This window comes from Amblyomma americanum, unplaced genomic scaffold (assembly GCF_052857255.1).
Source record: "Amblyomma americanum isolate KBUSLIRL-KWMA unplaced genomic scaffold, ASM5285725v1 scaffold_186, whole genome shotgun sequence".
Taxonomy (NCBI): domain Eukaryota; kingdom Metazoa; phylum Arthropoda; class Arachnida; order Ixodida; family Ixodidae; genus Amblyomma; species Amblyomma americanum.
This window is the reverse complement of record NW_027526658.1, coordinates 2,823-14,356: the sequence shown is the minus strand read 5'-3', so window position 1 is coordinate 14,356 and position 11,534 is coordinate 2,823. Positions and strand designations below refer to the sequence as shown.

The 11,534-nt window shown below is 47.1% G+C and overlaps 1 long non-coding RNA gene and 1 pseudogene across 2 annotated transcripts; one reads left to right on the top strand and one right to left on the bottom strand.

Annotated features, from left to right (window-relative positions):
- Window positions 1-1,639: 1,639 nt before the first annotated feature.
- On the bottom strand, window positions 1,640-10,805 carry LOC144112481 (uncharacterized; annotated as a pseudogene).
- On the top strand, window positions 3,032-6,329 carry LOC144112477 (uncharacterized). Of its 2 annotated transcripts, XR_013310271.1 has the most exons (4): window positions 3,032-3,580; window positions 4,368-4,429; window positions 4,783-5,000; window positions 5,274-6,329. It is a non-coding gene; the product is annotated as an uncharacterized LOC144112477 (long non-coding RNA). The 2 variants fall into 2 exon arrangements; XR_013310270.1 differs by having other exon boundaries at window positions 3,033-3,580; window positions 4,783-6,329.
- Window positions 10,806-11,534: the final 729 nt, after the last annotated feature.

The following is an 11,534-nucleotide window of genomic DNA, read 5'->3' as shown; positions in this document are numbered from 1 at the left end:
ATGTGGCATTAAACACAAAATGACACTCGATCATCAATTCTAACTTCACAAAGACAACATCGCTGAACTCTCAACAAATTTAGAGTAATTCTGAAAAATATGATGTTTTAAAATGATCGGCGTGCTTCCACTCTGTAGAAAGTTGTGTGTGTGAGCGGCTTGGGAAGGGGAGGTAGGTGAAGGCAAATCTATGAATGCGTGTTCGCGTAGGTGTTTTGTGCTTTATGGCTATTCCGTCTTTTTTTAGTAGGGTGCGTTGTCAAGGGCAGCTGTTTTCTGGCATACATGCGAACCCCAACACGGGTTGTCCGGAGCACCTGTGTATTTTGTTTATTTACATCACTTTAGGTGCTCTGCGCATTTTTTCTAAAAAATAGGGCGGAGTGGGTCACAACAGGAACAAAAAGTAACTAGTAACGTGGCACCGCTCGTTACCGAAAAATGATAACGTAAGTACGTTACCCGTTACAGTTTCGAATTGGTAACGACTACGTTACTAATTTACAGAAAAAAGTAATGCGTTACCGGTAACGCCGTTAATTGTAACGCGTTACGGACAACAATGGTCTGGCTACACTGTAATCTGCAGAGCCACACTGCTACTCTTGTGTACGACAGAGACACAAGGTTAGTTCACATGTGGAATTGGGTCTGCCATCTTCGCCGTCGCAGTTGTATGCGCTGCCACTTTACATGGTGTCGGCCGAGTAAGTGCACATATATTAACTGCCCGCCAGCGCTCTCTCCTGTTGCCGCCGGTGATGGATAAGTAGTACTAGTTTTAATCAATACTGCAGCGCGCGATAATGCACCGGTACTTCGCATTGAACGATTCCTGCCACCTGGGTAATTTCTGTTGACAGCACACACGTCAGTAAGCAAATGCGTCATTCCATAGAAGCCCACAAGTCAAGCAAGACGCTTCCCCACCTTTATACAACCCCGGTGCCACTTCGATCACCGCGTAAAAACTGCCCAGCGATGGACATAAACTGCGCACTGAGCAGTCGTCAGGCTGTGCTCGCATCCGCCGCGCCCGCGAGGAGACGGGCACGAGGAGAACGCGGAGGGAGAAAGCGCGCGTAGCCAACACCACCTAGACTTTTTTAAGGCCTCTCCACGTTTGTGTGACGTCACCGCACTGCGACGGCCCAGTAGGTTCGGCTTCCGCGCTCGCACGCATTTCGCGCATTTCAAAGTGCTGGTTATGTCTCTCGAAAAGAAAATTACTTTTTTTTAATCGTGTTTTGCTTGCCCACACCCTAACCAAATGTTTTTTTTGTTCTTCTTTCTTTGAAAGTATAAGCAGTTACATTTTAGCAGACTTTTACTGACTTTATATCAAAGCGCGCATGTGTGAAGATACGTTCGTATCATTTTTTTATTGAAAATGAACAACGCACAGGACTTTCACAAGTCGTATTTTATTTTCAGATGAGAAACACGATCAGTAGGAGTAGGAGGTAAGGAAACTGTTACAGCACTGAATCCTAAAATGCAGTAAGTGAAGCCAACAACAGAAAAGCTGTAAACAGAAAGCAAACAAAAGAAAATATGCAGAATATATAATAATACAACGCAGAAACTGGTTTTGAAACTAAAAAAAACTAACACAAACAGTCACAAGCACACAGAGTAGTCAATTCATCAATGTCTTCAATTTTCCCTCTTTTTCTTTTGCAGCCTTTTCAACTATAAGTTGATCATTTTTTCTTTTACAAAGGTTATTTAGAAGCGTGTTTGCTGCTGCACTTAGGACATAGTGCATTACCAACTGTGGAGTGTGCCCATTCTCACACACATCAAAGTCAATGCCGTCGCTTAACACATCATGTGTGAGTGCCAAGAGAGCCTCCTTTTGATTTGGTAGTGCATGAAACTGTGTCGCATGCTGTTCGCTTCTCAGTTTGTCAAGAACTATCTCAGCAGTAAGAACAGCATTTACTATGGCAGGCTGTGGAAACTTGAGACTACCACGAGTAATGGCCTTGACTAACTCCCCACCTTCTACTTCAATTTCATCTTCTAGCATTAAATTTTCTTTGCAAGTCATGCATGACAGCTTTTTGAGCGCAGCGTGGGCACAATGGCCAGCAACGTAAGTGGTTGCTGGGAGATTTGGCACCTTCGCATAATCGTCGTCCGTTACCTCAATGTCAAACACTTCAAGTACTGCATCGTTTACTGCCACCGCATCTGTTGCAGCCTCAAACTCTGGGAACTCCAGAATGTTCTGCAGACGAAGCTTTCGCTCCGACTCATAGACTTGTCTTATGGAAATGTGGTATTGCGCACCGGAGAGTTGGCGGTATTTGCCAAACCTCTCTTCCAAGCAATCAGTCTGAAACTTTCCTAAAAGTACATACTCGAAGTTCATTTCATCTAGACAATACCTAGTCACCTTTACCAAGGTGTCTGTCGTTGGTCGGAGCGCACTGTGAGTCTCTCTTGTAAGTATGCCTGTGTCAAATTTGAGAGCCTGTCACAGATCTAGCCACTCCACTATACTTAACAGAATCTGGATCTGTGGACTTGACGCTGATGTAATCGGTGACTGCAGCTCATCACGAAGTCGAGTACCCTTGTTGCATGTCTTTACATTTACAATGTTCAACCACTTTGTTATTGTTTCAAGGAACTGTGCAGTACCAGACACATGATCTAGCTCAAGTCTGCAGGGGCCCACATGCTCGCAGAGCTGCTGCCGTAGACGGGGTGAAAATCCTTAGCGCAAGCTTGACATTGTGTCGCTCAATATTCGATGGGTTCAGAGATTTCGACGAAAGTGTTGGTGCTTATTTAATCAGCTGACCCTGTTCTTTCGAGTGAAGTTCTCGAAGTGTTTTAAATGAAGCTGTAAGTAAAGGTGGCTTTATATTAGGTCCTGTGGGGCTAGGAAAGAACATGCATGTTCCAGCATTTCGCTGATTGATCCAGTTATTTCTGACGCATTTTATTAAGTGTACAGGATCAATCAGAAAGAAGAGGACGTTTAGAGTCTGCAGGGTGTGGATACACACTCTGGGCCCGAATTACGGAACTCGCTCTAAAGTTGTAGAGCGTTACGTCAAAATGACGACAGCATGACGACAAGGCTAGACGTCAACGCGTGACGGAACGCGGAATCAACCAATGGCTAGTAGGGTGCCGCCCCGGAAGCGCTTATTTGAACGACAAGAGGCCAATTTGCACGGCAAGGGGCCGTATGCTAACTTTTTTATAAGAATACGCAGTGAATAAAATAAACATTGTTTTATTCTTTCATAAAAGTGTATTTCACTCTCACTGCCATGAAGTAAAACAAGAAGGACATTCACTTTTGCAAATAACTGCTTTCGTGGGTAAGTTTTGTTGCCATGAGGGCGCGCTGGCAGATGTAAACACTGAACATGGCGGCCTTCTAAAAAACAGCTGATCCCACGGCTAGTTCCTGCTTTTTTAGGCGTCGTCTGAAATCAAGGTTCTATTTGGTTGTCCAAAGTGAGCGGATAACAATTATCGAAGCCAGTGAAGGTCACGGGCCTCCAGAAAGGAACCTGCACGAAACGTCGGGCCCGAAAATCGACGAAGACAACTTGAGGTAAGCCTGTGTTATTGGTTTAAAGATGCCACATGCCAAGCATATGATTTGGGTTCTGTTTCTTTCACTTTAGCAAATACAAGGCGTCCACGAAGCACGGCTTGTTGGATAAAATCAACTTTTTTGGCTTCATAAACGTCTGGCACAAATGATTCAGTTGGGAAGGAGCAAGAACCAAGCAAGGCGGTTGGGCGCACGCTAACAACCTTGCTCGTTTTCGGTCGTTCTTGGCTGTGCTATAAGTTGCTGCAGCGCAGCACACGCATATGTTCCTGTAAAAACATATTAGCCCGAACTCAGAGCAAAGGCTTTTCGCTGTTATTCCCTGCTTTCGAAAAGCGGAACAGAAACTATTCCGTTTGTTTTCCCCGCTGTGTTCGCTGCTGCAATTCTCTAAGCGGGAATTATAGTCTCGAAATGGCGCCAACTTGAAGAATGCCTAGCGAGCAAGAGCTAATCGTAATAGAGTCTATGAAGAGCCATCCGCTCTTGGCTCGGGCTTCTGCCGACCTAACAAACTCATACACAGCTGTTGAAAAGCGCGAGCTGTGGATCCAGCTTGCGTCGATTCTCAACAACAAGGGGTCAGCCGTTTAAAAACATGATGTCTTTGCCTTGCGCCTTGCTAGCACTGTTTATTCCATCTGTGGTGTATTTTAGTCTCGGAGGAGGTGCAGGAATGCATAGACAAGTGGTTGAGCATTATTGATTGCTTCTCTTTTGCTAGTGCTCTTTTAGTTTCATGGTTTGCCAGTACCAATCAGCCGCACCTTTTACCCTGTTACAGCAGAGGAGATGAACGGGGAGCCTCAGCAAGTTGTCGACAAGACACACGGAGCCCCACAGACCGTGAGTTGGCTTTCCATTATTCAAGCTCCATACTACCCTTTCTGACAGCTGATTGAAAGTAATAGCACTATACTCTCTGGCAGCATTTGCAGCAGTAGCCAAAATACTGCAGAGATTCTACAGTACACACAAAACTATCTCTCTCTGGCTTTGCCACGCAGTGCAGAATGTTTATTTCTCTTGCAGTGAGGCTGTGACATCTCCTAGCAGTCTAGCAAATGTGCACATGAAATATGCTACTACAATGCTGCCCAAGATTGCTGTCCTGTATATTTATGTCAAGCCCTCTAACACATTGTACCAAATGTTTTGCGTATTCCACCACGTGATGAGCACATTTTCTTTCCCGACAGCTACACCGGTGCCCTCGCCGCAGCCCTCACAGCAGCACACACCAGAGCCCCCACTGCAGCCCTCAACACGTGCCACGCCTAGCCTTCTTGGGAAGCGACGGCGAGACGATGGGGCCAATAAGGTGCTGCGCCAGATGCTGTATGAATCGCATCGTTTGGATTCCCTTACTGACGCCCGGAACCGCCAGGACGCTGCTTTTCAGCAAAGCATGCTGGAGGTGTGTACTCGCTGCGCACACTGCACTTTGAAGAGTCGAAGCCGTCACCTGAAGCATAAATATCAGTGCTCTCTTTTGAGCACCTCTACTTCTGTTTTGACGCCTCTTGTGGGAGGTGGTTGGGACAGCTGAGTTTATGAAACTGACACGAGTCTTCTACAGCCATACTTTGTCCAAAATATCTCAGCACCTGAAATTTTACATAAAGCTTAAGCGAGATCTCAAAATTGGTTGTCAGTAATAATTTGTAATTGGAAGTATTTTTACATGCAGGCCATATGGGAGGTGACAGATGCTGTGCAGGCGTCAAATGGTCAGCAAGAGCTGCTCATCCAGAATGTGAACCTACTGACGCTAATCTTACAAAAGCAGCTTGAGCCACCTGCACCACATTGAATCGTTCATATTTATGTCATTATTTGCTTGTTTTTATTTTTATGAAAGAACCTCTTCATATGTTTATATTTATTCAAGAACATTATTTACTTCTCTGCCAGGTGCAGACTCATTGAACTATTTTTAGTTTGCTTGTTAAAATTTCTGTTTTATGTGTTTGTTTATTTACATTGTCTGCTTCTCTGTCAGGTTTCTGTTTTTGTATTTATTCAAGATCATCTCTGTCATGTGCCATAGCATCATTTTTTTTTTCTTGTAAGCTCTGCAGGCCCGGATGCTTCACACTGTTTATTTTCTTCCAGTTATGTAATTTAAGCTCTGCCAGGAGTGAAAGCCTCCTATACTCTTTTATTTTCCATTCCTTTCAAATGTTTACCTGCAGCTGTGGCAGGTGCACAAGGTGCAATTTCTAGTGCTTGTTTTCTTTCATTGCAATATGTGGGGCAAAGTTGTTCTGAAGTGACTAGTTATGAAGGGCACCATAATATGGGGATTCTGGATAAATTTTGAACACTTCGATTTTGTGTCTGTTAAGGTTGTTTGCATGTTCCTGAGTCGTTTTTTTTTCGCATTACTTTTCCTGCTTTTCCGTAAAGTGTCCATTGTGTGCATTGTAACATGTTCTATCCTCAGCAGACCCGAGGAAAAATGAGGCTTGCCAGCATTCGTCCAAAGTCGCTTCTGAACTAGTGTTGAATGCAGGCAAAAAAAAATTTGGCGGATGCTTGAGCTCCGCCTTTAAAGGTATGATGCAACAATGTTAATATCTCTCGTTTGTGGATCCCTTTACAACTTCAAACGCAGCCATGTTGGCATCATCGTCTGTGATACTCGTGTGTCTTTTACACGTAACATGATTTTTTAGTCCAGTAAAATCTACGAAGAGCAATGTCGTGTAGCACTTGCTGTGCATTCCACCAGTTATGCAATGTGTTTCAGAAAACTGCAAACCAGGGCTGCACCGAGCCTACAAGTCTGCACAACATGCCAAACCTGTGATTACTAGCATTCAAGCTGGCAGTCAAGATGAAGCTTTTTTTTTAAGGGGCAAACAGCGTGTAAGACTTAGACGGAAAGCAAAGAAAACATAGGACGAGTGCTCATCCTGTGCTTCCTGTGCTTTCCGGCTATGTCTTTCGCACTGTTCGCCTTAAAAATGTACAGCCAACTCGCCCGTTTGGCCAGAGTGTAAGATACAACTGTTATTGTGCAATCTCTGCGCAGCACTCGACAAGGCATATGCAAATCACTGTTGATGCTGCATGCTTTTGTTTCCCTGCTGTGTGTTACAGTTGGCAAACTAGTATGAACAGCTGTGGCGAAAAAAATTATTGGGACCAATGAATAAACGTGGTGCAAAAACAAACGCTTTACTGGTTCCTAGCAGTCTCCACACCACACTTTTCCCTCGTGCACATTCATCAAACACATAGTTACAGCAAGCAACTGTTTGCCTAAGTGGGCAGGTCGACGTAAGCAACGGCGAAAGACGGTGTACAAGGATGCATTTCACATGTTGGACGAGCTGTTTCGGCGTGTATTTCGACTTGAGAAGGAGAAAGTGCAGTAGCTGTGCGGCAAGCTTGCTGATGCACTGAAAGGCGTACTGGTGACCACTGCCGGTGGAGCAGCAGTTGGTGTGTGCACTTCATACCTTGACACTGGAGGCTTTCAAGCACACGTAAGATAAAGTAATTTACAAATGCTGGAATGTGGCTACCAGTGGCCAAGGGCATCATATCACACAGGGGCTCGCGCACTAACAGAGGGCAATGGCACTGCCCGTAGCAAGAGTGGCTACGACAACTCGCCACGCCAGCACGGCGAGTCATTGCAGCCACAGCTGCCAGATGGTCTAGGGCTTACTGCCGGTGGTGCTGCTGTTGCTGCTGCTGCTGCCGCTGCTGCTGCCGCTGCTGCTGTCGCCGCACCATCTGCAGGTGTGCTTGCCTCTGCGGACGGGTTGTGCCAAAGAGGCCAATTATACGGTCTCGCATGGCTCTACCACGCAGGTAGGTCATGCGGGATCCTGTCCCCGCCAAGTACCCGGCAAGCAGAGGTGGTCCATTGTTGTCAGGGTCATCAGTAGTGTCGTCTTCGTCTGCAGCCAGGGCTTCTTCAAGACAGATGTTGTGCAACGCAGCACACGCTGCAATGATGACCACCGCCCGCTCCGGCTCGTAGTGGAGTGTCCGGTACCTTTGAAGGCACCGGAAGCGGCTTTTGAGAACACCAATGCAGCGTTCCACAACACATCGCATTGAGGCGTGTGCTGCGTTGTACTGCCCTTCTGCAGTGTTTGCACCAGGATGCCCTGACATTGGTGTGAGCAGCCACGGCTCCAGTGGATATCCATTGTCTCCTGCACGACCAAAATTTGCAGTGAAGTGTGTTGTTGCCTATGTAATAAATGATTCATATCAAGCAGCTCAAAGCCAGTATGCTGAACCAGAATTCATAGGCATGCAGAATATTCATGACTAAGGGGTACCTCTGTAAGCACAGCCTTCTAGGTTAATGATGTACTGCGATATCTTACACGGCAATAACGATGTGCACACCTCTTCTGCCATGATGTTTTACGCTTGAAATACGATTCACTTTATAACAATGTTTCTTGTGCCTCTGCACGAGCAGTAACAGTAAATACACAAAAATAAATACGATACATCATATTGTTGCATGTCATCCATGTTATAACCTGCCTCTTTTAGGTATGAGCCACTGCTGTAGCTTAATACGTGCTGTCGAAGTGCTGCTTACCCAGAAGAAACTCTCCATCCTCCAGCAGCCCGTGCTCCACCTTCCGACGCAGCCGTGAGTAGCGCCAAGAAAAGGCATCGTGACAAGACCCCGGGCAGCGAGGGTCGACCGCAAGGATCTTCATGTCTGCGTCGCAGATCTGCGAGAAACACAGGCAGACAATCTTGGACGTGAACTTCCACTGTCGAGGTCGCGGCTTTCGAACCCATGCGGTCAGAAAGCCAGTCTACTCACGATCATGGTGTTCATCGCATAGTATCCTTTGCGGCTCCAGAATGCTGCCCGGTTTGCTGGGTCTCCCCGCGGCGCTTTTATGGCAATCAGCGGGCCGTCGACGCAGCCGACGACGCCTGGGATGGTGCCGCGGGGAAGGAAGGTCGCCTTCGCTGCCGCTTTTTCCTCGGGGTGCGCCGGGAAACGCACCCATCCCTTCTGTGCGCCGACTTTGCAGATGGCCTCAGCCACACGCCGCACGCACTTGCTCACCGTCGGTTGTGCGAGGCCGACGGTCTGCTCGTTGCCGACGCACACTTGAAAGCCCCCGGAGGCAAAAAAAAACGGAGCGCACAGCACCTGCCGCCGCACCGACAAAACGCTCGTCCGTAGGCCTCGCAGTTCGTCTGCAAGTTCGCCGCACAACCACTCCACTTTCTCCTTACCGAGTCGAAATAACCGACGGAACAGCTCGTCCTCGTACACCGTCCTTCGTCGTTGCTGGCGCCGACGTTGCCGCCTCCGCCACCAATAAACAGCAGACGACGCCGCCGCCATTTTCCCTCTAAAAATCTGTAGACCGACTCTTCGCGGTCGCAAAAAACAGTCTAAAACCGCGGGCATAATTAGGTGTTCAACGTCATGCGTTTTTTCTTGTCCGTGACGCCATTGCAGCTTCCCGTGACGCAACTTTTCAAAATGGCGCCGGCGACCAATAGGAGCGGGCATTTTAGAGCGCTCTCAATTGTAGAGCGGTCGGAGCGAGTTCCGTAATCCGGGCCCTGAAGTTTGCAGGGGGCCCCAAAAAGTGACATTGTTTTCCGGTTGATTGAGTTATTGTCAGCTATGACTGCGATTATACGCAACCCAACATGCTCTAGCTGAGTAATGATGCTATGCAGAATAGTGTGAAGCTGCTGTGCGTTGATGCGCTCTACTGGCAGTATGTGCACAACATTCTTCTGACGCGATAGCAAGCTTTGCATCATAAAAATGTTTTTGCTGCATTAGGGCTATTTGTAGCCGCACCAACAATTACTCCTCCCTTATAATCAAAATACGGCTGCAGGTTAATTTCGTCCATGATGAGTAAAACAATTTTTTCATGCTCCGTCATTGCTGCGACAAGCTTCTTTGCATACGATAGGAAAGAAGTGCCTTGCTGTTCAGCTGCCGGGCTTACGCTGTAGGAGTTACATATACGACGTATTGTAGATTGATGGGGTAATCTAAGGTTTCCGGAACTGTGAAGGAACCTATAAGCATGCGGAGAAACTGTAAATAAAATACTTGAGAATACCAGCAACTCTGCAGAATACCGGGATTACCTGCTATGCTTGACAAGAAGAAGAGAAACTTGCTCTTTCAAAAAACTAACTGCATTGGGTTGTTCAACATCTGCCAGTTCACAATTTAAGGCATCTTCAAGCAGGGAAAGTGCCAACTTAAGCAAACCATCAATTTTTTCTTCATGCTTAGACAACAATTTTCCGTGAAACGACTCTACAGCATCCAGCAGACCTATCAAGCAACGGATATTATGTACTGTGTTAGGGATGGTATCTATGCCATCAATTGTAGTCAGCTGCACATTTCGGTAATGAACTTTCACCGTGAGGCTCTCTAAGACCGTGACTGACGACAAAACACGAGGGACGTCATCAACAGCAAGATTGAGAAAAAGGACGCAGGCAGGTCGAGAAATAACATTCCAAAAATCAGAAAGCTTGATTTCAGGAAGGCACTCCAGTAGAACTTGGAAAGTGTCAATCTTGTTCTTTGCTTCTTCCTCCTCGTGTGTCTGGAGTGACATGGCGATGGCATCTCGTAATGAAGCTGCTTCAAGACGCATTCTCTTTTCAGTCGGTGCTTTTCAGGACGTAGTGGCGGGCGCAGAAAGGTACGCGGGACAGTTCGGGAATACACTGGGAATGGCGTCGGAGCTGAGACGAACGATCTTCAATTTTGCCTCGACGACTTTGCCCGTTTTTGAGTCCACATACTTAGAAGAAGTCCGAATGTCTGATTCTTTAAAGTGCCGCTCGCTGACCTGCAAAGCCCAGCGCAGATAAGGTTAGCATATTTAAGATGATTAATTCCGTGGGTGCAATAGCAATTAGCGCAGTGAAATATTTCAAATTTAGAATATTTCCAGCTCGCCCACTAGGCCATGTTGTAGCGCATTATGTACACATAGCTACGTCACGGAATAAATATCACGCTTTTTCGACTTACCACTGAGCGCTTTCCGGGTTCGAAACGTGGAATGGCTTTCAACCATTGCCTCCTTCTGTCAGCATCAGCTGGGAAAGTGAAGACGCGCACAGACTTTTCTCCATCGTAATTCCCGCGGCAGCCGGGAACACAACAGTGTCCTGGCATTTTAACAAATGGCTCAGGAACTGTCACACGCGCACAGCACTTTCACAGACGTTTCCCAGGATTGCACTTCCAATATTCACAGCCCGCAAGGAAGCTTCAGCAAATGACACAGAAAGAAAGAACGGCGGAGGAACAGCATGTAACACACGACACGTGCAGCACATGTTCAAACACGACGGTAGTGATGTTTACAGCAATCGCGATGTCTCCTTTCAAGTGATTGCTTTCAACAATTTACTAGAAAAACTGCACGAAGTAAGCTTTTAAATGATTTAACAGTTTTCAGAAATGCGAACGAAGATTGTTACATTGAACCAGATATCTTTCATGTCTTTTAAAACGGTGAAATTCATTATCTTCAATTTGCTATACGCAAATACGCCTCGGAGTACTCCGCACATCAACAATTTGAAACAGCGCGGGAGGAGAACGGCGGCAGCGGCCGCCAGGAGGTGCTGCCACAGCGGTCGGCGGTGGCTGCTCCCGCGTCGTAGTGCGGTGACGTCACGCGTCGGAGGAGAAATCGTAGAGAGGCCTTAAATGTCTAGGTGGTGTTGGCGTAGCACGCGAACACGGCCAGTCAGAGCGCCCCGTCGCCGTCGTGCGCTATCGACGCTTCAGAATTCCGCCGCTACGGGGGAGCACGGCGCTGTCGTCGCGCGGCAAAATTTCGGTTGGGGTCCCTATAGACCTCCTGCATGTTTGTAAACAAACGAGGTGGCGCTGCAGTCGGTAGCAAGCTCGTGGTAGGCAAAAGGGCGGGGAGTGGCGTCGCGGATA